The sequence below is a fragment of the Strigops habroptila genome, chromosome 3 (genome assembly GCF_004027225.2).
Source record: "Strigops habroptila isolate Jane chromosome 3, bStrHab1.2.pri, whole genome shotgun sequence".
NCBI lineage: Eukaryota > Metazoa > Chordata > Aves > Psittaciformes > Psittacidae > Strigops > Strigops habroptila.
In genome coordinates, this window is record NC_044279.2 from 65,645,838 (window position 1) to 65,651,837 (window position 6,000).

Sequence of the window (6,000 nt, forward strand, 5' to 3'; positions counted from 1 at the left end):
CCACAGCATGGCCCCGGCCCCGGCCCCGCGCCCCGGGCGGGGGGTCTGCGAGGCGCGGGCGGGCTGCCGTCGGCGAGCGCAGTTAACCTGGCACCAGAGCCTAATGGCTTTATGGGCAGGGGAGGTGGACAGGAGAAAAGCTTCAAAGGCTCCTCTTGTCCAAACACCCCTCTCTCCCTTCCCCGCTCCACCCACTGGGAACCTTAAAGTCGGGGGCAATCTGTCAGCTCCTCAGCCCTTTCCCCCCCGCCCTAGACACCGGCAGAAGGCAAACGCAGGCATCCCGGACTTGTGCGAGTACTTGTAACAAACACTCCTCGCAGCCTGCCTCCTTCACAGCCACCTCATCACACCTTCGACACCACTGCTGCTGTCTGCATCTCTGCACAGCTTTCCATTGTCCTGTCCTCTGCACCCCACGGTCCCCACCTCTTCACCACAGACAAATGCACCCCTTCTCTCCCACACAGCCTCCCCACCGGGCCTGGCATCCCCCCCACCTTGCCCCTGCCGTGGCGGCGGCTCCCCAAACACAGGCTGAACGTGCGGGTGCCCCCTAGGTTGTGGCCACGGTGTACGTGGTCCAAGACTCGCAAGTACCCAGCCTTTCACTCTGCCTCCGGAGCGAGCAGCGCCCGAGGCACGAATCACCAGACTCGGCACCTCAGACCGCTGAAGTATAGTATATTTTTTATGGAATTCCTTGCGCCCGCCACGGTGGACTTGCTGTGTTTGTTTGCAGCACGCTTCGCTTCCTCCCCCATCCAGATGTGCTGTACCTGCAGCTGGTGGCCCATCTCACCTGGCAGGCAGATGTGGGGCTGCAAGTGCCAGAATTAGCCTCAGGACAAAAAAGCCTTGTGTGACCCAGAACCTCGGTGGGAGGGGAGTTTTACTGCTCGGGCACAGCGGGATCCACGTCTGAAGAAAACAGGGTGACTTTATTCACATCTTCTATATCCTCCCTTCTCCTCCTCCCACAGCCCCGAGCGTGACAGAGGGACGGTGAGGTGTATGTGTGTGTAGCCACGCATACGTGTTTTGGGTCTGTTTCTATAGGGAATAGACAGAATGGAAAGTTTATCTCCCAGAGTCTGGGGAGGAAGGAAGTTGTGTATGGATGAATGGCTTTTCCATGAGAAACAATGAGTCTGCACAGACATGGTGTGATGTCACCTAAAGAATTTCCAAGCCAGTCTCAGATACAGAAAACCTTCTTGCTGGCAGAGATGAGAGCATCCCACCTTTCCATCTCACCACAGCCAGAAGGAAGAACTAGGGCAGGGGAAAAAAAAAAGGTCTCACTGTCTCACACACACATGCGTCATGTAAATAGATGACATGATGGGAGAGGTGTATCTCCAAATTTCACCCTTGCTGAGTCTCCTCATGGATTCTGAGAAAGGAGTAAACCGTGGCGAGCTGCCCTTGGTGCCTGTCCCAGCCAGGAATGTGAGACGGCACCAGCCGATGAGACACTTCCACAAATATAGGTGATGTCAATGTCCGTGTTCGTGTAAGCTTCCCCGAGCGCATGTGCACAACTCCACAAGGCAAGAAGGATATACCACTGGTGGACTGGTGGTCCACGTCAGCACTGGGGTGTGACAGAAACAAAAACCTTTCCAACAGGCACAAGCAAGGCAATGATCTTATTTTGAAACCCAAGACATAAAAATTGCCGTATGGGATAAGATCGCTTATCCAGCCAACCTAATATCCTGTCACAGGCAACAATGAAAGGAGATGCTTCAGCAGGAGAGGTCTGAGGCTCTGAATTCTGTCTAAATTGTGCTGCTGGCAAGAGCGACTGCCATTGAGTTAAGATGTGCATTATGGAAGTGAGTCCTTTTTAAGGTGCTGGAAATAATTTCTCCACTGGCTGTGTTTATGACTTCAGATAAAGCGGTAATAGCAGGTGAGGTGCTGTTGGAGGGATTTAGCCTCAGCCAGCAACTTCCAGACCAAAAGCTGCACAACACTTGCCTGGTGGTCCAAAGAATACTGTCTATCCCTCTTCCTTGCTCCTGTTTCTACTTGCCACCAAAATCTCGACAGTGAGCTTTCCATGTTGCAAACAAAAACCTTGGGTTATTTTTTAAGCCCAACTGCAGGGCTGGTTCAGGCAGCTTTGGTGAGGTTGTTTGCCAAAGCAGGGCTGGGTGAGAGAAGTCAGGATGAGAGGAGGGGTGAAGCGGGGCTGCTGGGATGAACGGAGTCAGTGAAGCATCACTTCAGAGGTGGGGGTAAGGAGCTGCTGGTGGGTAATCATGGATGACCGACTGAGGTGCTGGCAGGGTCATGAGGGCTTAAGGGGCTTCAGGGGAAGGAGGCTAGGAGTGAGCAGGATTTTGGGGTGGTTCCACATGAGTAACGTGAAGGGGATTGCTACATCAACGGGTATTGAGAAGGCCCTAGAGAAAGGGCCCTCTTTGGGGAGGGGGCAAAGAAGAGGTCTCACTGCCTTTCTGTTCCGTGGTAATCCCCTGCCTCAGATCCAGGAGAGCCCAACCTCATGCCTTGCAGATCACCCTTCCTGGACACCATCACCGTTCACCCACTGTCACTCAAGTGAGTCCCACTTTCATTCCAAACCATCCCTCCCCTGCAGCAGCCCACTCACACCAAATCGGAACACTCCTGCTACAGCAGGGGAAGAAGAGGCAGTAGAAAGAACTCCAAAACCAGGGTTTGCCTTGCTTCTGCTGAACAACGCCCCATCCCACCCCTTTCAGCAGGCCTGTCTCACTCAAAGAGCCACTCTGTGTCTTCAGCATTGCAAATCTGATGCTTGCACCCAGATCGCTGAGGATCATCTGGGACAAAGAGGGAGCTGTCACCTGAAAATCGGACATGAATCTCCACACTCAGATGAAAGGTCTAACACTGGCTTCTTAGAGGGGAGAGCAGCAGCAGCAAGCCTGCATCTTTGTAAAGCCTTGGCATTCTGCTGCATTCAACAGCCTGCTGCCCTAGGCAACTGTCTACTGTGTTGGCTGGCTGCCTAACATTAGTACCTGTGTTTGCCTTTGTTCGCTTTTCAGAGGGGACAAGCGTGCACTAAGGACAACTTTACACATCGAGTTTCCAAAGCCGTGGCAGAGCAGCTGGAGAGCTATCACTGCTTTCCCAATGCCGTTCCTGCTGCGCTTGCTGGAAGGAAGCTGCAAGACTCCAAGAAGGAGAGGTCATGTCCATGAGATCATTTGCAAAGATTTGGCAGACCATGAAAAACGTTGAACCTTGGCTGGAAGGCAGCCCTGATAAATGAGGGAAGGAGAGTTACTCATGCAAACTCCTTGTCCTACCCTTATTGTTTTTCAAACATTTGGGATGTCCTCAAGTACGGCACAGATCTTTATCAAGTGCTGTAAGAAGTGTTGACAGAAAAAGTAGGTTCTCTCCACCTAACTCCAACAATCCTCATTTCTGCAACTTGTCTGGTTCCTCCCAGGCTGAGGAGAACTAGACATTCATTTTGCTTATAATGATCAAGAGCTTCTTTCAAGTTCCTGTTTATTCTTGCATCTTGACTGTGGTTCAATGTTTGTTTTTAATGTCCAGTGCATCCAAAAACATTTATTTCTCTCTCTGACATAAGACACTTACTCAAGATGGGAAAAATATTCACTGAAGTAGAGTGTCCTCTACTTATGGAGCCCAGTATAGATGCATTGCCCGGGAAGGAGAATTGACATGTGTTGCTTGAAAGCGAATCCCTCTAGTTCTGTACCATGGACCTACTGGTTGACAGCACCAAGAGATGTACCATAACATCTTACTATACATCTGCTTCTGGCAGCCAGGCTCAGTTTTAACCACAGTTCTTACTAAGATTTCAGGAATCTCATTAAAGTCACATACTTGCCCATTCAGCTGAACCAGTTTTAGAAGGAGTGTAGATTAAAATAATAATAATAAAAAAGTCCCTTGAAGCTAAACTGCAGCCCTCACACAGAAACCTAAATCATCTTTTATCCCACCAGCCCCCCCTCTTTTGATCCTGTGCTGCTCCCCTGCTGCCAACCTGTCCCTTTCTCAGCACCGTACCTCCGTGTGGCTGTACTGCTGTCAACCTTCCCAGATCTAAATGTGTTGTTTTATTTGTATTGTGATTATTACTTAAACAGCAACTGGAGACACCTCCACAGGTCCAGATCCAGCTGAGGTGTTACAAACTGTGTAATAACACCTTCTCAAAGCATCCCAGAACATTAGTCATAGAATCATAGAATGGTTTGGGTTGGAAAGGACCTTAAAGATCATCCAGTTCCAACCCCCTGCCACAGGCAGGGACACCTTCCACTAGACCAGGTTGCTCAAAGCCCCGTCCAACCTGGCCTTGAACACTGCTAGGGATGGGGCAGCCACAGGTTCTCTGGGCAACCTGTGCCAGCACCTCACCACCCTCACAGTAAAGAATTTATTCCTTTGTGTCCTCCTCTTTTGTCTTGACATTGCCTTGCCTCACTGAATTGTTTTGTACAGTCTGTCTCTGCTGGGAAGGGCAGATTACTCCTGCTTGTGTCCTGCTTGTTTCTTTTGGTACTTACAGACTCGGTTTTATCTCCTGATGTGCTCATGTGCTACCTTTTTCTGCATCTCATCACCTGTCACCCCTGCTGACAGACCCAGATTTCCTTTCACCACTACCTTGCTCTTTTATTTTTCCATGACTCCCCTGCCCAATGACATCCAGTCTCACTGTCACCAGCGCATGTAGTGCAGCAAATGCCAAGATATATCTGCCAGTCTCAGCAGACCCAGTGACAGCTCTCCCTGAAGTGCCTCACCAAGGAGAACAAGAATGGAGGAAGGTTGCAAGTAAAAAGCAGACGTATCAGACAACACAGAAGGCCCAAATACTAAATATTTTACCATTTAAAACCAGAATAGGTATAAAGGATAGTGATTCTATGAATAAAACAGCTTCTCATTAGTGAAAGATACAGGACATATGTAAAGCCTTATGAACACTGTCATTTACGTCACAGTATTTCACATGACAGGCAACAAGTTCACCTGGAGCTAGACCATCTCGCCTGCTACAAAAAAAGGAGCAAACTCCATGGATAAATTAGGACATGACCCTCCTCCAAAATGGAAAAATCGATTCTTTGAAATTGAGGAGGAAGCAACATAGACCCATCCCTGCAGGTACATAGCTGCCTGGAAACTGTCCGTATTTATGATATTCCTAGGGACAGATCCAGCCCATCTGGTTCCTTTTCCATGGGAGCTCTATTTGCATGTTGGTGACCGCAGTCAAGAGCCAGAAACCCAAACTGGGACATGTCTGGCCCAAACTTTGCACTTCTTGTTCCCACAACTAGAATACCAAGGTTTCTGGGGCTGCAGCAGATCAGCCATAATCACAAACTGAAACCTTCTTAGCATCCCTTGTTTATATGGGCAAGATGGCTCTGTAAGAAATGGCTCTATAAGTTAGACAAGCTTCACTATGTGTGAAAAAAGCACCAAGCATTATCCTATGCTGACCATTCAGTGGCTTATTTAACTTGCCCACAGTGTCACAGCTTACTTGCCAAACAGGTACCCCACCTCCTTAATTTGCACTAACAATTTCTTATTCAGGAATTGTTTCCCAGACCTCCTTAAAGAAGCCACAGGAGGTCAGGTTGAAACACAAGACCAGGAAGGGTTCAAAAGCCCATGCTGCTGCTCCCCAACACTGTAGGTTTCTAGGAATGAAAGACTCTAACACTTAAAGCCATCTAGCCAACAATTTTCCCAAGTTTACATGGAGAATTAACCATCCCGGGGGAGAATAAGACATAAGGAAAGGGAGAAGAAGGAAGTATATCCCTCCTTTATTTGTTTTCCAGGGATCAGTCCTGGGAGTTGGTTTGTTACCTGCCACAGCTGATAGCAGCATGAGCCCCTCAAGCAGCGAGAGGAGAGCAGCCCTCGTCCTGCTAGAGAGTTTATGCTGGCTGCAGGATTTGCATGAGAACTCTGGACTCAGACTGTGGTGGTTAC